Here is a 24,098-nt window from a genome sequence, read left to right as displayed (position 1 = left end):
TTCTAGCTTCTTAAATTCACTTTGATAATCTTGTAACTAATCTCTTAAAATAATTTTGTTTACTGAGAAGTGTCCGGGGTGGAGGTGAGGCCCAGCACAGAGGTGCCCAAGGGGGCTCTGAGGTCTCCAGCTTGGTGAATGGATGGGTGATGGGGCTACTGACAGAATGGAACCCAGAGAGAGGCCGGCTGGGGATGACAGATAATGAGTCCAGATTAGGATGTCAGTTTGGATTGCGTGTGGGGTGACAGATGGGAATATCCAGCAGGCATTAAGGAAAGGAAGAAAAGAATCGATGTCTACGCCACCAGCACATACGTGATCTTCGAACACATCAGTTGGACGCCATATATATATAAAATGTGCCGCACGTTTGCTGGAATGACAGGACAGATTTTACCTGAGCTACTGCAGTAGGGGAGAGAAACCTCAGCATGGAACCGAGCCCAACTCCAGGTACAGCAAGGACAGCTGGGGATCCATAACCGAGCAGAGGGTCATCAGGAATCAACGGAATCATTCCTTCCTCTAATATTAGTAGCAGTAGTTGGACAAGTATTTCTCCTGTTCCGTATCACTGCCATCTGGGAAGGGAACGGGGTCGCTGTGCTGTGGCTGCACTGCTGCTGTGGCTCCTTACTGTCACACGGACACACGTGAGGATCACAGAGAAAAGCGGTTTGTGCACAAATATTGTCTCATCCAAGCCACACGCCTTCACACCCAGCTGCGCGTAGGCCTCAGACAGCTCTCCTGTGCCCTGGAGAACTGTGCCCCCAGCCCCCAGTCCTGGAGTTCCACTGAGCCTCCACAGGGAGAGGTGAATTGGCCATGGTCCTGTGATATACCTTGGAATATGGAGAGACGTGATGCTGGCCAAGGCCACAAAGGGCAGAGTTTGCTGGACACCTTGCACTTTTGCCCTCTGACCCAGGAAGAGCCATTCCAGGTGGCTGTGCGCCCCAGGTGAAGGGACCTCCGCCTGACTCTCAACTGCCCAGGAGCACGGAGCCAGCAGGTATGCGGATCGTTCTGCAGTGTTATCACAGCAAACTCTTGTGCCAGCACTAACTCCCTTTCCAATATTTCTTCCACCTTTCTATGCCCTTAAGATTCACAACCAATACAAAAATTATCACTCGCTTGAAATAAGAAGAATTTTTAAATGAGCCACCTGTTCTATGATTAGTCAATAATCCGCCTACAGCTCATATCGTTTCAAAGGCTGACATAGTTTCCCCAAGTCCTGGTTTCTTGGCAGTCTGGGCGGTGATTGTCTGGAACTGGGACTCTGCCACGTGGAACGTGGGCTCCATATCACATACTTGATTCTATGCAGATTAACTATTCAGCTTCATTGCCTCCTGCCCAGATTATTATTTTCTGAGATTTATTAACTCTCCATAAAGTAAAAGCCATCCATTCAGAGCTCTCCTCTATTTGCAGTCCTTGAAATAGTTTATGTCAAACATGTTTGTCTAATATGAAGGAAAAGAGATACAAAGATTTGGTACAAACTCAAGGGAATTCCTGACAAACCTCATAACATTTGAATCTGTTGAGGCAAAAGAAAAACATGCATGAAGTGGTGATTTTCTCTGGTGCAGCACAGCAGACACACCATCACACGTGGGGAGAAGATGAACATTTAGGCAACGTGGAAACAAAAGGCCTTCGGGCCATGCTGACCCCTGCGCCAGCAACGCCGTGCAGGCCTGTGGTTCTGAAGGGCCTGTGTGAGCGCTGTGCTCCTGGGACCCAGCCCCACTGACTCTTGCCTGAATGTTGTTCGGTCGGCCCTTTAGCATCAAGGACTGAAGACGTTAGAAAGGACAGGACAGGGACGCAAGCAAGTTTTCATGTAAAGACAAGAGAGCAAGGGCTCAGAAAACATGAACAGAAGTGTGGGCCTTCCAACCTAGAAAGGCGTTCCTGGGGTGGAGAAGAAAGAGGTGCACCCACGTGTCCGTCCAGAACAATTCTGTAAACAAACTAAACTAAAGGACAGGAGATGTAGCAGGAAGGCCCGTGTGCACACAGCCAACTGCAGTGATATTTGAGCAACAGAGAGAGGAAGGCAGCACTAGCCCCAGAGTTAAGAAGCTTAAAATGGTGTCGGAATATTTGGGGTAGAAAATTACTCAACGTTTTGAATTTCCCCTTTGCATAATTTTTACTTATTACATTTACTTCTCTTACCTCTTTTCCGGAATGCTCACTCATCAAAATCTATTTTTTGCACTTACACCTGATGGAATTAGAGCTCTGGTTTTTGAATGGTAGGCTGCAGGGTAGTTAAAAACATCATCATGAAGACCCCTAGGACAGAGTCATGGTCGTTGCTCTGGAGGAATGAGCCCAGCTGTCTGAGGTGAGCAGCCCGGATGCCATCAAAGTCTCCCACTGAGATGGAGGCGGGGAGCCCAGCCCCCTTCAGGAAGCCCGTCCTCAGGCTGGCTGCCAGCTCCAGAACTGTACGTCCCCACTGCACCGTGGTCTCCCAAGTCCCGGAACAGGGTCTGGAGCACAGCGGGTGCAGGATGCGAGCTGTTAAATAAGCAAATGGATGAAATATTGCAGAAGTTAGATCCAGTTTTACCACTAAAATTGTTGTTTGGTCACATTCCCCAACCATTACTGGAAATATGCACACACATCTGTGTCTGTTTTTCTTTTAGGAAACATTTTATTGAGACGTCATTACATATAGAAGCACATTCTCTTTTCCAAATGCATTCACTCAAGGAACCCACACGGGTGACAGAAGGTGTCCACGACCCCAGAAGGTGCCTCTGTCCCTACCCAGACAGGCCCCTGATGCCGTCTGATTTCTCTTGTCATAGTTTTTTTTGAATTCTTCTGGAACTTCATGTAATGTCTGTCATAGACTGTGTACTCTTTTCCGTCTGGCTTCTTTCACTCAGCATAATAGGTGAGATCCATTAACGTTACTACGCTATCAGAAGCGTACGCCTGTATCGGTGAGAAGTATCCCCTGTATACACACACCACAGCGCCTCCGCTTTCCTGGTGACGGACCTCAGGGCTTGTTCTTGTTCTTGATACTACGAACAAAGCTTCGATGACCATGCTCACATGAGGTGTTTTGTGGACCTGTATGTTCTCTCTCTTAGATGAATATCTGAGAGTGGAATTTCTGGGACACAGGGAAGATGCATGTTTAACTTTTTGAAAAAGTGCCAAACATTTTCCCAGACTATTCCATTTTACACTCTGTTGGCCATATTTGAGAGTTATGATCAAATCCTTGACAACGCTGTATTGTCAATCTTTTTAAGTTATTGACATTCTGATGTGTATTGAAGTATCTCATTGTGGTTTTAATTTGCATTTCCCTAATGATTAATGATATTGAGCAATTTTCCCTTTCATATTGCCATTCACGTATCTTCTTTTGTGAGGTGCCTATTCAACTATTCTGCCCATTTTTGGTTGTTTGTCTTTTATGATAAACTATAGTAGCTCTTTATATTATCGAGACACAAGCTTTTGGTCTGATATATGTACTGTAAATATTCTCTCCCGTCCTATGGCTTGCTTATTGATTTTCCTAATTAATTTTCCTCTTTTGAAGAGCAAAATATTTGTTATCCATTCAGAAAGAAAAATGGTCAACTTAGTTATCCCCCCCGCAAAACTTTTAAAATATAGTTTACTTTAAAACAACTATAGCAAACTGCATGGATTCATTCCATATCCTTGAAAGAAACATCCTACTTTACTTATTTCACAGAAGGTAAATCAGTATGGTTTCACTTAGGAAGGTATTTTTGTTTTCATATTTTCTCATCCATCTGTGATGTATTTCAGTCACCCAGGGCTTATTCATTGAGGATGGAATGTGATTTGACGTGCCCGGGTACTTCTGTCCTACCATCATGTGTGTGGCTCTCCGGGTCCAAAGGCAAAGTTTCAGTTCTTTAGTGGAAAGTTTGGCGTTTTCTTGGTGGCTAGTAAATATTTGTAAATTACAAAAGCAGGGTCCTTTCTGGATAATAGGAGACTGTTGGACGTCGGAAGATCATTATATAAAGGAAAGGCTGCAGCAGGAGAGCAGACAAAGGGCAGCAGCAGCTTGAGTCTCGGTCAAAAAGGAGACATTTCCAGGAAGATGCTACAGCATGATGGGGACTTGACGGAGCCACCCAGAGAGAAACACTGAAAAGTCCGAGACTGGGGAGCAGAGTGCTACCAACAAGAACCACATCAGAGGAGGGTGATGCTAAACCCACCGGAGGCCAAGCTCCAAACGTGGAAATCGTCTTTACTGAATCTTGCATTTCAGAGCGAAAAGTATATGCGGCATGCGTACTTTGCCCTGTTAAATTTGTGTAATTTTCCTCTTCTTCCTGCCAATAGCTTGTTCTGTTATCCAGATGGGTAACTACAAATTTAGTACATAGTGATTCAACTGGGAGCATCTCTCTATAAACAGCTGCTACTGCGATTCCAATGACACGTGACAGCCATTAACGGCCCCAGGGTCGCAGCCCGAGTTCACATCCCAGGCTTGCCCACAGTGGCCCACAGCCTGAAGGCACCCAGGCCATGTGGCTGGTCAGCGTGGGCGCCCCTGACCAACGTACTTCCTTAAAACGTTAGCAGAAGTAGAGAAGAGCTGGTCACTCTGATGATGAGAGTGGTAATCTAGCGACAGCGGTGCAATGAAACACCTGCCTCCAGACGCTGGCGAGTGGAGCCATGCTGCCAGGACAGAAATGCCAGGAGGTTGTGTCCACGTGCCCTGGACCCTGCACGTGGAGAGTTAGGATGCCCCGTTTTCTAAGACTCGGGGGTTGAAAGTATTTGTATGGAGAATATAAATCTGCTACTGACGCAACTTCACACGCTGGCAAAAAAAAGAGGAGGCAGAGGAGGGGTAGGACGGTCTCCCCTCCTCGGGCGAGCTGCCTCAGGGTCACATCTGAGTGCCCAACACCTGCGCCTGGATACACGTCTCTGCTCCATCACCAACTGCCCCACTGCTCCTCCTCGTCTGTCCCCACTCTTCCTTGAAGCATTCACGTAAGTGCCCATCTTTTCCACGCAACCTCACTTTTCTTGCCATTAATTCCAAACTTACAGACAAGCACTTGTTCCGAGCCAAACTGTACATTTCTCTTCAATATTGACATTAGCTTTGTTACCATTCAGTTCTTCTCCTGGAATCTTTATGTTCTTATCTTTGCCAGGGAAACATAGGAATTAAATTGCTTCCATTCATTTTTTTTAGTCCTCTGTTGAAAAACTCAAATAAAGGACTGCAGAGGAAAGGGCAGATTTAACGGAGTGTGGTCAGTGAATGTGACATACATAGTTTCGTAACTTGAGGTCTCACACCGCAAGTGACTCAAAACCTAAATGGCAAAGCAGGAGCGCCATCACTGGAGACGTGTCCCAGACCAAAACCAGAATCTTCATTGGCTCTCCCGATACCCTGTACCTTCATGAGCCAGCTCTTGTGCCGGCAGTGTGTCAGAGTACCATGAAGTTGTCAATAGAAGTAAAATTAAAGTTAAGTTGGGAACATACAGAAGAAACCAATCAAATAAATTATTCCTAAAATTAAAGCCTGAAACAAAGCTGGCACTAAATAAAGTTTTTATCAGAAAGTGGAAAGAAAGAAGTCAGAGAGGAAAGAAAGGGTGGCAGAAAGGCAGGCTTTGTATATGGGTCTGGATCTGTATATTACTGCTCCCTCTTTTGAAAAACATATTTGGTTGAGCCGTATGGAGCTGCCATTTTGTAGGGTAAAGACAGTCAAATATTGGTAATTTAATATGGTTCAGTCTAATAGTATCAGCACGAAGATTCCTGCTAGACATGTGAAAAAGCTATCTTTTCAAATGTTGAGTTGTCCGTACCCCACTTCAACCCTTCCTTCCAGACGGATGCATCTGTAGGTGTTAGCATATCCCACAAATTTCATCCTTTTCTCTGTTTATCAGTCAACCATTTGCAAAACTAATAATAGTAACCTTTACTATGAAAACACCCAGGCACCTTCCTCCCAAAGTCTGAAATACAAAGTCAGTTCTGCTAACGAAACAGAATGCACTCCCACATCTGAAAAGAATGCCCTTAAACAGAATGTCAAAAAGAGCAGAAACTGTTTATTCCAGAATTTGTTTAGACCACCCCTCTGCAGCGAGGCTTGGGTGGACCACAATCACATTCTTGCTTTGTGCCAAACGTTGTGCAAACCCACGACATATGCCACATAACATTAGTCATTTGATCATTCAAATACCAAAAAGGAATCTTAATAGCTGTTGTGTGCTGGCCCCAGCCTGTCAATAACCAACACTGTGGCTGAACCGGCCCTTGTGGTTCTCATTATGATGGCAAGACACCCCTCAGCACTAACTATTGGGAAACTTGAAAAACTAAAGGTTTATTACTTACAGGACCTGGAAATTACACAGCACACCTGGTGCCACACTGCGAGGTCAGGGGGATAGAGAGACAGAGAGGTGGAGAGAGAGAGAGAGGGAGGGAGGGAGGGAGGGAGGGAGGGAGGGAGAGAAGGATACTGTGAGCACAGGCCTGGGGTCCTACTTTTACTGGGGCTTGGCGTGGGGGCCTGGGGTTTTCCTAGGCTCACTCTTTACTGGTGAATTTAAAACATGAAAGCAGGAATTTAAAGTGCAGAAAGAGAAAATAAAACAAGTGCCCCAATGGTCAGTCGCTGCAATTAAATAAGATCTTCCAAACAAAGCCACCTCAGTGGGGAAGGTGGCCTGGCTCTGTACCTGGCGTGGCTAATAACAATGTGCTTTTCCCAGGTAGCCTTCCTTGAAGCTGATGCCCTATCTGAAGTGGGGGCCTGGGCAATCAAAGCTTAAGTTATGCATTTGCGTTACAAAAAGGAAAAACCCCACCTGTTAGGGCTCACCCTACCACCCAGCCTGTGATGCCAAGCCATCAGAGTCAAAGGTGAGGGTGGTGAGAATGTAACTGCCTCCGTAGCTGATGTGCTAAGTCAGGGGTAGGGTGCATTGTAACTCAGAAAGCACATATCTAAATAGGATTCTAGTCCCAAATCCTATAATAAACACACAGACAGCAGTCTGAAATCTCGTCTGTATCCACGGTCCCAAATGTGAAGTGTCCTGCAATAAAACTAAGTCAGTGACCTTGGGGGCCCGAGGAACCTGGTCAAAGATTTGGGTGCCACTGTGGACTACTTCATTGTCTTGGCCACCTGGTGTAAGAAGGTTTGAACCTGTCCTGAGTTGCTGGGTTGTCTTTATCTCATTGAACCCTCTCTTAGTCCAGAGAGTAGGTCAGTTCAAGTAGAGGCTGTGTCTCATTTCAGGAAGTGGCGATGCAGGTGGCTTCCCCAAGTTAGGCCTACATGGCGCACATACTTGCGTCAGGTTTTTAATAAAAGGTGTTTCTATGGAAACAAAGGAAAACCAATGGTTAGTGATTGGAGCAGACTATAATCCCAGTTTCTGAGTTCTGAAAGCAGCCAGGTAAGGTTTCTAGATGTGGGGTTCGAAGCATCTCCAGATGGAGTGAGGGCAGGCAGTGGCAACCTGACATCTTTTCCCTACTTGCAGCTTGAATGTCTCTGGTGGTCTTTCTGAGTGACCACACAGCAACAAGCATGAAGCTGCTGCGGCAACATGAACTGCTGTGATTTCTCTAAGCTTATATCAAAGTGTCCAACTTCAGCTTGCATGGCTTCAGGAAAAAGGCGGGTTTAGTTCTCAATGATTCCAAGTCAGAGGGTGGGAGAAAAACTGGAAACATTAGTTTGGAGAGCTGAGGCCTGAGGTTAGAGGAAACAGGGAGAATTTAGGATCTGGTCTGCTTTACAGGTCAGAAACAAAACCTCAAACACAATTAACAGAACTAGAGTCTAATATCCCCAGCTGTATATTATTGTTTCTACTGAAACATTGTTTTCTGTCTACAGTCATCCCCTTGCTATCAAAGACAACATATAAGACTAATTTATTTACAAATTAAGTCTAGTTTCAATAAACTGGCCTGATTATTTACATAAGTGCAGCAAGAATTCCAACTGACCATATTGGCTCTTTTTAAGTCTGCTTTGCAGGAACTTTTCATAAAGAATCTCAGATTGAGCTTTTAAAAGCCTCCGGAGGCTAGGAAGCCAAGCCGAGGACTTGCCGTTAGGCTTTGCCTGCAGCACCTATAGATTTGAGTTAATTCCTCTCTTCTCAAGGTCCCCAAGATATCCTGAGGTTCCTGCACCTGCCAGGAAGTGACCTCCTTTACTCACCTGATAAGGCAGCCAGGAACCCTGTAAGCAGGCTATAGGTTGGTTTTCCAAACTGTCTGGTCATATCTGAGTCTATGCACATTCTCAAATAATACCTTCCAGTCAAAGTCTTGGGAATTAAATAATGTTTCCAATGGTGTCCTATTACAAGGAGAATAGAATCTTATTGAACTTATGCAAATAACTACATTGCCATGAAAATAAGAAGACTCACTGAGAGTTTTCTAATTCTGGAGGGATCATGTAGGGAGAAAAAGATAAATGTTTCACCTTTGTTCACAAAGATATACTTTACCAAATCGTTGTAAATCATAGATAGCTTAAGAGAATAGGATTCCCTAAATCTGGAAAAAACAAAAGGTTAAAGAACCAACAGTGTTTCAAAAAAAGTCACAGAATTGTAATGACCCTCATCCGTTCATTCGCTCCCAGGTAATTAATTCTCGTTGACCTTGACCTGTGGTTGGCAGTTTCATGAATATAGTGTCACGTAAACTCCTACCCAGGTCAGCGGTGTGATCTGAGCATTACCAGAAACCTATCTTCCAGAATACTTGTCAGAGACCTCTCCGTGAAAATCTCTGAATATGAAACGCATCTGTAAAAAGCGTCAGAGTAAAACAATAACTGTAAATGACAAAAGACCTAGAAATGATCATGATTAAATATCTAATGAGAATTCATTATAATGCAGTTGGCAAGGAAATTTGGTTATTTCTGTGACATACAACATTTTAAGATGATAATGAGAATTACAAATGATAACATACATATAAGATTTCTAGGAATTTCATATAATTTCTGGAACACATATCAATAACACATATCCATACAAGAATATCCATAAAGAAGTTTTAGCATGATTTCTTCTGATAAAACACAAAACCTTTGCTTTCTAGCCAGATTGCTTATGGTAAAGAAAAGCATTCTGTAATCTATCAGAAGCATACCAATACTCCAAGAAAACTTTGTCCTTTCAGCTGATGAAAGAAAATTACATAAGCATACTATTGCTATTAAAACTTAGGTTAAAAAAAAAACCACACCCACCTTATAATAATGATCCAAGTTTACCCAACTTCACTACACAAGATAAAATTCTTTTTCTCTCTCTCTTCCCAACTGTATACCCCATTTTGTCCTTTATTTTCCTATTTCCCATTCTGAAATAACCAGTGTTACTTTAGGACAAATTTATTTTCTTTTTACTTAAAAAAAAAAAAAATCTTCATACGTTTCGTACCCAAAAACACATCTATTTTCCTTGCGTGTAGACGTTTCCTTATTTCTAGACGTTTTAATAACATATATTACTTAGAATTCTTAACCCTTAGAAGCCCAATGGGTTTATCATTTCCGTGACAGTAGTGACCCTAATGACCCCCTCTTTATTTCCAACCCTGAGGAGGGCCTATTTGACCTTGAGTCCAGAGATTTACTTTTACAGGCTACTCCTCCTAATTACAGGAACTTTAAGAATGTTATAGGGTTTAAGATGTTTAGAGATACCAGCGAGTTGGTGCACTCTGGCAGCTGTGAATAATAAGAGCTCATTCCAAACAAACAAAAAATCCCACAAGAGCCAATTCATTCCCCTCTCTCCTTTCTGCTGCATAAAATCTTCAATAAAAGTCTGCATTTTAACTAAGGTGTAGTTTCTGATCTCAGTTCCTATTTGATTTTGTCCTGTTACCTGAATCTTCTGTGTTGCCACTGGAACATTCGGGATGATGTCACTGTGAGCCCCCTTCATAGGCGGCCTCTTTCCTCTCCAGGGTGTCCCAAGACACCTCTCCGGGATTGGGGTCTGCCTCCATTGGGCAATGCAGAGAGTCTTTGGGAAAGGCCGCCAGGCCTGCACAGAGCAACACCCAGGAGCCTTCCATGGTGTTTTGCATTTGTCAAGGAGCTGATGCACCTCCTCAGGGTTCATAGGAAGTGCTGGCACCAGGTGTTCCGGACGTTATATTTGTCCATTATTTTTTAGCAACATCACATCAGGGACTGGATCCATAATATCCCACTGGGTCAGCGGTGGTGCCACTGGCTTCTGGGTGCAAGGTTACTTCACTCTTCTGGGTTAGGACACGTAGTCCGGGCGCAACTCACTGAGTCAGAGGTTGAAGGCAGAGGTCTCTCGTCCTGCTCACCTGCGGAATCCTGTCCTCACGTCCTTTAGCCCAGAGCCTCTCCTTGGACCATGACAATAGCCTTGCCATCCAATCCACCTCTTGGCCTCAAGGCATGGAGAACCCTCCCCGCATTAATAGTCAACTAAGGCCGTTATAGTTAGTCATTAGACAGATGGCCTTGATCACACTGCTCTTGAGAGAGTGTCCGATGGTTATGGCAGCCGTGATCTTTGGATCAACACCACCGGGAACACACGACAGAGGCGATAATAAGCAGAAGCACACAGCAGCTTGCAACCCCCGCCAAGCAGTGGTCCTTCCCCAGATGGTGTTACTCACCTGAGTCAGATGGTTGTTAAGCAAGTTGCAGGTAAAGAGCATCACCCTTGGTTAATTCCAAGTGCAATCACTACACCAATTTATTGTGTTGATCTCAGCCTATCAATAATCAATGTTGTGGTTGCACTGGCCCTTGTGGTTCTTATTATGATCGCAAGACATCCTTCAGCAAAAATCTTCAGGAAACTTTGAAAAAAATAAAGGTTTATTATTTACAGGACCCCAGGACACCTGGGGCCACACAGCGAGGTCACAGGTAGAGAGAGTGAGAGAGAGAGAGAGAAAGAATGCATGGGCCTGGGTTCTGCTTTTCTTGGGGTTGAGGGTGGGAGCCCAGGGTTTCAAGGCCTCACTCTTTATTGGTGAATTTATTGATAAAACATAGGAATAGGAATGTAAAGCATGAGAAGAGGAAAAAACAAGTGGCCCAAACGGTCAGTTATCAAAATCAACCAGGATCCTCCAAACAGAGGAGCCTCTGAGAGGAAGCGGCCTGGCTCTCGCTAGTGTGGCCACGGTGTGTTTGCTGGAGACCTCCTGCAGGGGAGCAGAGGCCCTCTTTGAGGTGGGTGCTTCAGTCAGCCTCTTGAATCACAAAGAAAAGCCAACCGTCAGGCTGCACAGCAGCCATCTAACGATGGGGAACGTCTCTTCCTACTTTTCCATCCCAGGCCAGGCTCCCTGGAGAGCAGTGCCACTTCCCCTGCCAAGCGCTTGCCAGCAGGCTGCCTCACCATCCTGCCTCCTCCAGGCAGCCCACCTGGAACAAGGCCTTCACAGGAGGCTGCCTCAGCCTACCTGCCCGTAAGATGGGGAATGCCTGCCTAGCAAAATCCTAATGGGGTCAAGACGATGGTCTGGCTCACCTCCTTCCACAATGCACCAGATGCTTTTGAAACCACTGGTTGTCATGTATGAGATGTCTTCCCACGGCCCTCAGGAGGTCACCTCTCCAGTCTGGCCTCCTCAGAAGCCTCCTGTGGGGTCTTTTTCTCTCAGCAAGGATGCCCTCCACCCCCTGGTTTCTACCCTCCATGTCACAAGCATCACCCCTCCCATCTCCAGTGCTGGTTCCACCAGCAGACACACCACCTGTGCCATCCCAGCAGTCTTTATCCTGGTGAAAGCATCTTAGGAAGCCTGGTGCAACAATGTCCTTCACATCTACCTGACAAAAGCCAGTTCCTCTCAACCTGATTAAACCTATGAATTTGGTATGTGAAAAGAATGCATTAAAATGGGTTTTCCAAGATGAAATTTCATCACTCCTCTCACTGTGACACAGCCTTTGTCAAGTATTTGGAAAATGAAAATAATTCCTATCAAACTCCAATGGTTATTATAAAAATGGGATAATGAAATGAGATCTAGTTAAAAATTAAAAGTTCGATATAAATACATTATTTTTAATACTGCTTTCTGAGGAAGGCAGAAGAACCAATCACGTTTACTTATGGTACACTTGCTCATTGCTTGAAAATGTATAATTGCTTTATGATGCTGATAAAATACGAACATTATATTTCAACAAGAGAGATTTAGGCAGCACCCAATGACAGCAACACCCTGCCCCTTGCTGGTGGTGTGTGCAGAAGTACTGCTGTGCATCGAGACCAGCCGGGGAGGCCTTCTGAGTGCAGAACAGTCCACCCCTAGCCTGAGTCAGCGGCCCCGGAGCCCTGCTGTCCACACCCTCAGCTTGGCGTGGCTGTCATCTCAGCAGTAGCTTTTCCAAATACACTCTGTCCTGCATCTTCCCTTGATAAAGGTCACACATTAGAGGTTTTTCCTTACTATATTATTTAGCTATTTTTATTGACATTAAATAATGTTAAATTAATTATTTTCTTAAAGTCACATTTGATGTAACGGGACTCAGGACTTACTCTGGAGAAAATTTATATAAAAATGAAAGCAATATATAACATAAACTAACATTTAGTATGAAAGTCATACACAAAACTGGCATGTTAAAAACAATAGAATCGGGGCTTCCCTGGTGGCGCAGTGGTTGAGAGTCCGCCTGCCGATGCAGGGGACGCGGGTTCATGCCCCGGTCCGGGAAGATCCCACGTGCCGCAGAGCAGCTGGGCCCGTGAGCCATGGCCGCTGAGCCTGCGCGTCCGGAGCCTGTGCTCCGCAACGGGAGAGGCCACAGCAGTGAGAGGCCCGCGTACCGCAAAAAAACAAAACAAAACAAAACAAAAAAACAGAATCTGGTGCACAGTTGGTGGGAATGTAAAATGGTACAGATGCTTTGAGGTTCCTCAAAAAATTAAACATAGAATTATCACATGATCCAGCAATTCCACTTCCAGGTATTTTTCCAAAAGAATTGGAAGCAAGGTCTTGAACAGATACTTGGAAACCTGTGCTCATCGCAGTGCGGTCACAGCAGGACAGTGGCTGCGTCCTTTACTAGGACAGTTGCAGCAACATCTGCCTGAGTAGAGTCCTAGCCATTAGTTACTGCCAGGTCTGAGGACTCAGAGCTTGTTCCTTGCTCCAAACTCCACCCTTGACTCCGGGTCCTGAGGGGCTGCGCTGAGTTCACAGTCACCTTCGCAAGGTCCCAGGTTGGCTTAAATGTTCTAATCACACCAGCACTGGGCAGGCTTACCTCAGAGACCCCCAGCTATCTCTTTTCCCCAAAGAGTAGTGGATTTAAAAAAAAAAAAAAACAGGACGGGGGCTGTTTTCATCAACTTGATTAAAAAACAAATAAATGAAGTGATTTTTCCTTCTAAAGGCTAAGGAAGCACTGGAAGCCCGTAGTTTGAACACTCTGTCAGCGGAAAGAGATCTCCGTAGCAGGGCCAGAGGGGCCTGAAAAACATGCTCTGAACCTGCCCTTTGCCAAGCGCCTCGACAGAACTACTCTAACATCAGTGACCTTAGCCTTGTCCAGTCAACGGTCATTTCCGCGTGCATGACGCATAGGGCTGCCACTCTGACGTTTTTAGGTGCCTCACAGTGACCTCTGATCTGCACTGAAATTCTATATTTAAAATGTTACTCTATCTATGGCCAGTTGGATGTCACAGTATAACTTCAAATCCAGTTAACTCACACTCATCCTACTGTGATGCCCATCTGTCAAACGATATAAAATCTGGATGAAGCTTTGAACCTTCCCTCTATTCAAACGACACACTGAGCATCTAACCATCACTGCCTCTCCTTCCAATACCTGTCGTCGTCGCCTGCTCCCACCTTCAGACGGCCACTGTGCTAGGCTGGGTCCTGGTCCCTCACACTGGAATCACCCGACCTGCGCCTCAGCTTTTGTCCTCATCCACCCACCCTCCTTCTAGCCCATCTCGCAAATGTCCGCCAATACATCTTCCTAAGTCGCTTCAATACTCCCTTCAGTATTATGGTCAAGAATTTAAACAAAATCCGTTAGCTGTCTCAAGGTCAGGTTGACTTTGATCTTGGGTCCAGTGTTCCTCGTGTCTGCACCTGTGTAATAAACACTGTGTCTGCTGTGATGGGGGCAGATGGACCTTCAGAGTTCCCGCAGTCACATGGGGTGCGGGAACTGCATAGAAACCCGCACGCTCTGGCTCTGGGCCCAGAGGTGCTTTGGAGATGGTGATATGGCCCAGCCCAGGGGCCCTGAGTGGGCTGGTGCCAGGAAACAACGGGAGGCCTCTGCACGGATGGGCCACCAGCAGGGGCTTGACCCACTGCTCTAGCTCACTGTGCGTCCTCCAGACACTTACAAACACCCTGTCTTGGCCAGTTCAGGCCTTAAACAAAGCACCAAATGCCGGGCAGTGTGTGAACAACCGACATTGATTCTCACAGTCTGGAGGCTGGAAGATCAAGGCCTGGTGATTGTAATGACCTGATATGATAAACTGATGCTGACTGTGCAGATTTGGGCCCAAGGATGCGTACTGTTCTAGAAGGAGAACTTAGTTCTTATTTCAAATAAAAGGCTAAAAGAGAGATTTCACATTGGGGCAGAATTGCACTCATTCACAAGATCCAAAATAATTTTATACTCATGGGCCTGTGTCACATTTATTTTTAAATTTCTCTTGAATTGGATTATATCAGAGACAATGATGATACAGCACACACAACCAGGATAAAAAAAAATAGCTCCATCTGCAAAACACTGCTACAAATCTCATGCTAACAACATCTTAGGACATTAATGACCCTTTCTTAGAACGGATCTTGAAACAACATAAACAATTTTCAGATGGCAGCAGCACTTCTATTTCCAAACTCTTGAACCACTAAGAAAAGAGAAAAGCAGCAAAATCCAGTGGGTAGAGGCAGTAGATCTTATTCACATGGATTTTGTTCGAATTTGGCCAGGAATTAACCTCAGAATGTCAGGTCTCCCTTGATATACTTGGAATATACACTGTACGACCCCCAGTGACTGCATCGGTCCCTGTGGAGCAGGTGTCACTTGGTGGCTGAAGAGAGAAAAGGAGGCAGCAGGGCAGATGCGGGAGCATCATGGAAAACGGAGCTGTAGGAAGACAGCGAATGACTTAGCTCTAGAAGACGCTTTTTTAAAGACGTATAGACATGACCTGAGTCCCTTTGGAGCCAGGTATCAAAGTGCAACCCAGAATCAAGAAAAGGAAAACTCTCCCAATTCATCTGCAGGGAGGACTGGAAAGTCACTGTGAGAACTCAGAGGGGGACATGAATGACTCCTTTGGTTGCAAGGGACAGAAACCCAACTTGGACTAGCTTAACAGAAGGCATTTTATTATGTGTTATGGGAATATCAAAAGAAGCAAAGAACAAAATGGATTTTGGAGTCAGGAAAGGCCAAAGCCATAGACTTAACTGTCAGCAGGACTCTGCCCTCATCACCTGTGTCTGCTCCTTGATACATGAATTCCTTATTCTCCTTTCCCTTTGGAAACCATGTCTTCCTAATTCTCTGGTCCACATGGCCGGAAGAAAACAAAACAAACACAACAGAAATCTACATCACTTAACCTACCAGGTTTCAGCTCTGCCACTGCTTCTTCTCAGCTTCAGTTTCAAAATTTGACCTGAGTGGGATTGTGTGTTCAGCGACTTGATGCACCTATGATAACCATATGGGTAGAAAGTTCCCAGAACAGTGGGGAGACTAAAAGACAAGCTACGAGGGACAGGGTTGACACCATTCCTGAAATAAGATTAGGATACCCAACTGAAGCAGGGATATTGATTCCACTAGCAAACTCTAGGGCAGTTAGTGTGAAGATTACAACAATTCCAGGGTTTGCCCATGCATGAATGTATATAGTTGAGCAGGCAAGAAAACAAGGGCAAAAATGAAAAAGAGACAGTGTGGTAAGCTTACGAGGCACACTCTGTCAGCCTCAGGAAATCACTGGCTTCTGTTTTAAGAAGGGGAGGGACACAGGCTTTACTGGCCATATGGACACAGAAGGCAAGGACTTGGGATCTCAGGAAGGGAGCTGGGACTGAGGAAGCCACACAAAGCCGGAAGGTTCATGTGTCTAAAGCTGAGTGAAGTGTGGACTAGAAAGACCACCCGGATGCCCAGGAAGACAAGGCTACCTTAGCTTGAGGTGAGGAAATTGCCTCCAAAATCCATAAGCACAGGGCTGCTCTTGCAGTTTTAACTTATGCTACATGAAACAAGAATATCCAAGCCAAGGAGCTCACAAAAACAAAAAAATGTGGTCTTGGCCAGGAAGACTCCCAGAGCACCTCACAGAGCAAACCAAGACCCTCCTCAATCATTTCTTCAACTAAAGCCATGCAGGACCCACACGATAAACTCTGATCATGGTCATCTTTGAATATTTCCCCATGAAGTAGAGTTGGTGGATACAATTATCAGCAGAAATGGAGTACAAAAACTTTAGACAATAGAGCCATATCATATACAGTCTTTAAATCAATTGTTTAAAATGACTAGAAATGTAATAAGAGTATAGGCACCATAATAAAAAATGGAAAGATTGAAAAGAACCAAAGTGAAACTAGAAATAAGAGTAGTTACTGAACATAAAGAGTCAATTGATGGGTGAAGAGCTGAAGAGCTGATTAGAAACAGCTGAAGATAGGATTAGTGAACTGGAAAACAGATATGAAGAAATCATCCAGAATGTAGCTCATAGAGTTGAAAGGATGAAAAATGTGAAAGAGAGTTTAGATGACAGACTAAGTCTAATATTCATTTAATAGGAATTCCAGAAGAAGAGAAATCCAAGAAAATGTAGAAGAGGGACTATTTGAGGGGATATTAGCTAGAAATAACCAGAAGTAGGGGGAAATTTAATTGTCATTGATGGAACAAAATGAGTTCTAGAAAAGTTAAATAATAATAAATCCATACTTTATACTAAGTCTCCAGGATGGTACACACAATAATCTTTCTCAATTGGTGGGCTTCATTATGAACCTTTATCACATGGTGGTGGGCTCTAGGTAAATACCAGTGCCCATGTCCACTCCTAGAGACTTGGGTTCATTTAGGGTGGGGTGAGGCAAAAACAGGAACACCAAAACACAGGCCCCAAGTGACTCTGAGATGCAGCAAGAATCCAGGTCCACATTTTCACATATTACTCATTTGTAAGTACTACTGTCAGCTACTGGCCATTAACTTTGTCATGGTGTTCGTCACTGAAAATAGATCTTTAACTCTGATGAAAATAAATTCACCCAAGTTTTTTTTTGTCTAGTGTTTTATACTTTCCAAATTTTGTCTAAAAAGTCTTTCCCCAAACTACCACTGGCATTTTTCACAGAACTAGAACAAAAAATTTCACAATTTATATGGAAACACAAAAGACCCTGAATAGACAAAGCAATCTTGAGAACAAAAAATGGAGCTGGAGGAATCAGGCTCCCTGACTTCAGACTATACTACAAAGCTACAGTAATCAAGACAGTATGGTACTGGCACAAAAACAGAAAGATAGATCAATGGAACAGGATAGAAAGCCCAGAGATAAACCCACGCACCTTATCTTTGATAAAGGAGGCAGGAATGTACAATGGAGAAAGGACAGCCTCTTCAATAAGTGGTGCGGGGAAAACTGGACAGGTACATGTAAAAGTATGAGATTAGAACACTCCCTAACACCATACACAAAAATAAGCTCAAAATGGATTAAAGACCTAAATGTAAGGCCAGAAACTCTCAAACTCTTAGAGGAAAACATAGACAGAATACTCTATGACATAAATCACAGCAAGATCCTTTTTGACCCACCTCCTAGGGAAATGGAAATAAAAACAAAAATAAACAAATGGGACCTAATGAAACTTCAAAGCTTTTGCACAGCAAAGAAAACCGTAAACAAGACCAAAAGACAACCCTCAGAATGGGAGAAAATATTTGCAAATGAAGCAACTGACAAAGGATTAATCTCCAAAATTTACAAGCAGCTCTTGCAGGTCAATAACCAAAAAACAAACAACCCAATCCAAAAATGAGCAGAAGACCTAAATAGACATTTCTCCAAAGAAGATATACAGACTGCCAACAAACACATGAAAGCATGCTCAACATCACTAATCATCAGAGAAATGCAAATCAAAACTACAATGAGATATCATCTCACACCGGCCAGAATGGCCATTATCAAAAAGTCTAGAAACAATAAATGCTGGAGAGGGTGTGGAGAAAAGGGAACACTCTTGCACTGCTGGTGGGAATGTGAATTGGTACAGCCACTATGGAGAACACTATGGAGGTTCCTTAAAAAACTACAAATAGAACTACCATATGACCCAGCAATCCCACTACTGGGCATATACCCTGAGAAAACCAAAATTCAAAAAGAGTCATGTACCAAAATGTTCATTGCAGCTCTGTTTACAATAGCCCAGAGATGGAAACAACCTAAGTGTCCATCATCAGATGAATGGATAAAGAAGATGTGGCACATATATACAATGGAATATTACTCAGCAATAAAAAGAAATGAAATTGAGTTATTTGTAGTGAGGTGGATGGACCTAGAGTCTGTCATACAGAGTGAAGTAAGTCAGAAGGAGAAAGACAAATACTGTATGCTAACACATATATGTGGAATTAAAGAAAAAAAAATGTCATGAAGAGCCTAGGGGTAAGACCAGAATAAAGACACAGACCTACTAGAGAATGGACTTGAGGATATGGGGAGGGGGAAGGGTAAGCTGGGACAAAGTGAGAGAGTGGCATGGACATATATTCACTACCAAACGTAAAATAGATAGCTAGTGGGAAGCAGCCGCATAGCACAGGGAGATCAGCTCGGTGCTTTGTGACCGCCTGGATGGGTGGGATAGGGAGGGTGGGAGGGAGGGAGACGCAAGAGGGAGGAGATATGGGAACATATGTATAACTGATTCACTTTGTTGTAAAGCAGAAACTAACACACCTTTGTAAAGCAATTATACTCCAATAAAGATGTAAAAAAAAAAAAAGTCTTTCCCAAGCATAGGTCACAAAGTTACTTTCCTATAATTTATTCTACTTACTTACAGTTTTACCTTTCAAACTTAGATATTAACGTTATCAGATGTATGCATTTTTCAATAGAAATACAGTTTTATTTCTTTTCAAAATAGAGAGCTAATTTTTCCTAAACATTGTACAAAATAATCTCTCTTTTCCCTCTTGTTTTGTGGTGCCATATTTAATAAATATTAAATCCACAAATATCTCTGAATTCTCTACTGTATTCCTCTGGCTTTATTTCGGTTATTGAACCAATAACATATTGCTTTCATTTCTGTGGTTTTGACGTAGTTCTCATTATCTAATAGGGAAAATATGAAGTTGACTGAGCTTTTATGGGTCTTTTTTCTCCAATATATGTTTTTTGGAACAAGCTTATTGAGTGCTACTGGAATTTTGATTGAGATTGCAATAAATTTATAAAATAGTGAAGAACTGGCATCCTTATAATATTAGGCTGTAACTTAAATTATAGAAGGATGGGGAATACTATTTAGATCTTCTATGTAGTCTATTAGAGTTTTAAAATTTGCTCCATGGTCATTTTTTATTTGTTTTTTGTAGTTCAGCTCCTAGATAGTTTCAAGAGTTATTTGGTATTATGAAGGAAATCTTATTTTTAAGTTTTGTTACTTACTATTGGTGTACTGGTAATTGTAACTAGTTATTACATGCAACAACCTTGCTGAATCATATTAGTTCTAATAGCTTAATGATTCTATTAGTTTTTCCAGTTGAATGACTCAAATCATCTGCAACTAATGAGAGCTTTGTCTTCCCTCTTTCAAGCCCTTTCACTCTCATTTATTTGTCTTTCCTTGTTCTATAGGCCAAGATCCCCAGTATTATGTGAAAAGGAGCAGTCAGAATAGTTACCCTTGTCATGTGCCTGATTGTAAGGAGAGTGCTTGTAAAATTTGTCCATTATGTAAAGTATTTGCTCTAAAATTTGGCATATAATTTGGCATATAAGGAAACTCTCCTTTCCATTCCTACATTGCTAGATTTCCTTTTAATTTTAAACAGTAGTGGATGTAAATGCTTCTTCTGTGTCTACTGAGATAATACAAAATATTTTCTCTTATCCAAGTAGTGAGTTAAGTCATTAGATCCTCTGATGTTGAAACGATCCTGCATTTGGGGATAACTATCAATCAGGATGTATTTTTAAGTGCACAGTTGAATGCAGTGGGCCATGGTTTCCTAAGGATTCACACAGGTCTATCCATAACTGAAATGGGCCCATAATCACTTTTTGCTTTATATTCAGCTGTTGCTAGAATAAAAAATACCCTACCCTCATTGTGAAGCAAGTGGAATTCTCATACATTCACAGCTGCTGGGAACATAGAATTGCATGGTCATGTGGAAAATGGTTTGGAAGTTTCTTATAAAGCAAAACATATATTTAATATATGACCCAGAAATCCCAGATGTAAGTGTGTATCCAAGGAAAATGAAAACATATGTTGGCACAAAGAGCTGTTCGTGGATGTTTCTGTAGCTAAATTCATAACAGGCTAAAATCCAGGCAACCAGAACATCCACAACTGGTGAGTGTTTACCCCAAGTGTGATAACCATGCAATGGAGCAAACTGCTGGCAGGTGCAACCATATGAGAAAGTCCCAGAAAGCATTAGGCTACACGGAAGAATGCACACACCAAACACACACCGTATTATCCAGCTTATAGGGCTTCCTGAAAAGACACGCAGGGACAGAAATCAAATGTGGCCAGAGCGGAAAGAGGGAATTGACTGCAAAGGGGCTCAGGAGACCTTGGGTGAGAGGAATGTTCCTCAACCCCATTGTGGTGGGACCTGGGAGAGTGGGACGGTCTCTACCGAGATCGTGGTGGGACCTGGGGGAGGGAGATATTCTCTAGGTGTTTTAATGCCCAAAGCATAAAAAGAGACCTCTTTTCAATATCACACACTTTATGTGCATACAATGGAGCAATCCTGAAAAAATAAATAATAACCAGATGGGTTTTATTCTAACAGTAACAGAAGAATACACCAAAACTAGGCAAGCACTGTAGGTTCTAAGTCCAGACTTGGTCACGCTCGGTACACATCTAACTTGTAAATCTGTCGCTAACAGCACAGGTTGCTAAAGCACTAAGTGTTTCTGTTCGTTGCTTTCCTCATAATCGTGAAACATCGCACAGCCTCCATCTGCCTCGATTTCCGCCATTAGGGAGACAAGTGTTTAAATGTGTCCTTTGTGTCAGTGTTTCCACAAGCTCTGAGGCCCGTTTCTTCATTCAGTCAGAGCCATCTTCCAAGTTTGCAACAAGAGGGGCGAGTCAAACAGCTCTGCCTACTATATTTTATTGTCTAAACAGGTCTGAAAATAGCTGCTTTTCTCTAAACACAAGTTTCTCTAGAAACTTCGTACTTTCCTTGTCCCCCATACAAAAATGTACGGCCCACTGTTGGTAGTAGGTGGCAGAGCACAGGGGCCGGGCACAGGTCGGGTCAGGCTGTGGGGTTCCAACCTCGAGCTGCCCTTCAGCAGCCGTGTCCTCTCAGTGAAGTTACACAAGATCATCTGCCTCAATGTTTTCATCCATAAAATCGGGACAAAGTTACCTAACCTCTCTGCCTCAACTTCTTTATCTATAAAAGGGGGATGAGAACAGCATCTACTTCAGGGGATCTGAGAGCTAAGTTAACATCAATAAAGTCTTAGAACAGTACTTGGCATATAGTAAAGACTATTATTTTATCATCTAAATACCGCCCTCCTCTGTGACAGCCAGGAATATCTCCTGCATTTTGGTTAGAATGTGAGAAGGTGCCATGATGTGTAAGTGAGCTCCACGTGCAAACTAAGGAAAGCATTTCAGAGAGAGAAGGGGCACCAGCTTGAAGACAGCAGGGAAAGCCTGGCTTGGCTGGACATCAACCCTCAATCCTTGGCTGACCCGTCAGGAGCCGGACAGGGCCTTCTGGCCTTTGCCTGCTGTGAGAGCTGCCACCCCCAGACAATAGGACCGACTTGCTTGTGAAGGGTGGTAAGCCCCATGAGCGAGGTCCTAGGTCAACAAGGAACTAGGAGAAAGTGAGTAACAAGAAGCAACCAAACGTAAGCCATAACCGTCATGCGAATAAAATCCAAACATTTCCAATGCACTATTTTTCCTGCATGAATCCAGCATAAGATACAATGTTTTTCTAATTTGGCCTGTGGGGTTATCTACAAACCATCCTTTCACTAGATGTCTTTCCTAAATGTAAGTAAATCCCCAAACTCAGAGCATCCTTGCAAAACAAACAAACAAAAGCAAAGAAACAAAACAAACAAAAGCAAAGAAACAAAAAAAAACCAAGAAAAATCATCGCATTTACTCTGAGCAGTGAGCATGAGTAAATCTCTATTTCAATCCTGCTTAGTAGGTTAGAGTTAAGGGCAATTAATGAAAAATGCTGTAAAAGAAGCATGTTTAGTCTTATTTGCTTAAAACTATTTGATTTGAAAATCGTCCCAATAGCTGAACACTTTCACACCCAGAGACCCATGGCTCCATGCTCTCCGGAAAACCCATCTACCCCTCCCAGCCAGAGGTGACGAGGAGATCACGGGAACGCCAGATGGGAAATCCACCTTCCACACGTCCTGTGACGTGGTGGCGTCCCTGATCATTAACGCCACCGCTAACAGCATGGACGCAAAGGGAGAGAAAGCCCCTATACGTTGCTGGCGTGAAGGGAGAAAGGCATGTCACTGTTTAATTGTCAGACTTGGGTTCCTGCCTAATTGAAACACAAGGCATATCTGTGCCAAGACGAATCAGCTGCCAGACTCTCCGGCACAGCTGTTGTTTGTCTTGGGCCTGGTAAGAATTTGCTTTGCTCACATGCTTTGGGAGACCGTGTGGTAGATGAGGGGGCAGGTCTGAAATCTCCATGAAAAACTTACTGTTCAGCCTTGCCCATCAAAAGAGGAAACTTAAAATGAAAACAGACTTTCAAATGTTCTCTAAAGCAGAATTTTAAGATTATATTCAATGCTGTTCTTATGCAGTTACTTCAAACAGGACAGTGAGTAGAAAAGGAGAAATAGCAGTATGAGAATTAGCTCTCTTTATGGGGACAGTATGATGGGTTGGGTTTGATCTTTTTTAATCCACTATTAAAACCCCCTTATCCTATTACATTTCTATATTTTGTTTGGTAGCCAGCATGAAAACAAAAGGAGAGCTCTCCAACTCTCTTTCCCCTTTTTTAACCTGGCACAAAACTTTAGAGGATAGCATGGAATCAAGTCGTAAGAAGACCAAGGATAAAGCAACCTAAACGTCCATCGACAGATGAACGGATAAAGAAGATGTGGTATGAATGTACAATGGAATACTACTCAGCCATACAAAAGAACAAAATAATGCCATTTGCAGCAACATGGATGGACCTAGAGATTATCATACTAAGTGAAGTAAGTCAGACAGAAGAAGACAAATATCATATGATTTCACTTATATGTGGAATCTAAAAAAAAAAATGATATAAATGAACTTACAAAACAGAAACAGACACAGAGAACAAACTTATGGTTACCAAAGGGGAATGCGAGGGTAGATAAATTAGAAATTTGGGATTAACAGATACACACTACTTGTGTGTATATATACATAAAATAAACAACAAGGACCTACTGTATAGCACAGGGAACTATATTCAATATCTTGTTAAAAAAAAAAAAAAGCAAGGATTTCCCTGTGATTGAGGCAGAAATAGTGCAGACTCACAGGCAAGTGGACCAGTTACCAGTTATGGAACCTCTGGTAAATTATCCAGCCTCTCTGTACCTCAGTTTTATCATCTGTCAAGTGGGGTCAGTACTGTAACTGTGTTCCAGGTTGGGGATTGAGGTGCACATATGGCAAGTACTAATATAGGTGCA

General features: G+C 43.3%; 1 long non-coding RNA gene across 1 annotated transcript in view; it reads right to left on the bottom strand.

Moving 5' to 3' along the window:
• Window positions 1–2,666: 2,666 nt before the first annotated feature.
• LOC137204322 (uncharacterized) overlaps window positions 2,667–24,098 on the bottom strand; it is a 57,476-nt gene continuing 36,044 nt past the window's right edge. Inside the window, exon 2 of the long non-coding RNA XR_010933524.1 lies at window positions 2,667–10,932. This is a non-coding gene — a long non-coding RNA (uncharacterized lncRNA). The remainder of the gene's footprint in view (window positions 10,933–24,098) is intronic.

This window comes from Pseudorca crassidens, chromosome 13, assembly GCF_039906515.1.
Source record: "Pseudorca crassidens isolate mPseCra1 chromosome 13, mPseCra1.hap1, whole genome shotgun sequence".
NCBI lineage: Eukaryota > Metazoa > Chordata > Mammalia > Artiodactyla > Delphinidae > Pseudorca > Pseudorca crassidens.
The sequence above is the reverse complement of the archived record's forward strand: the minus strand, read 5'-3'. Positions and strand labels throughout refer to the sequence as shown.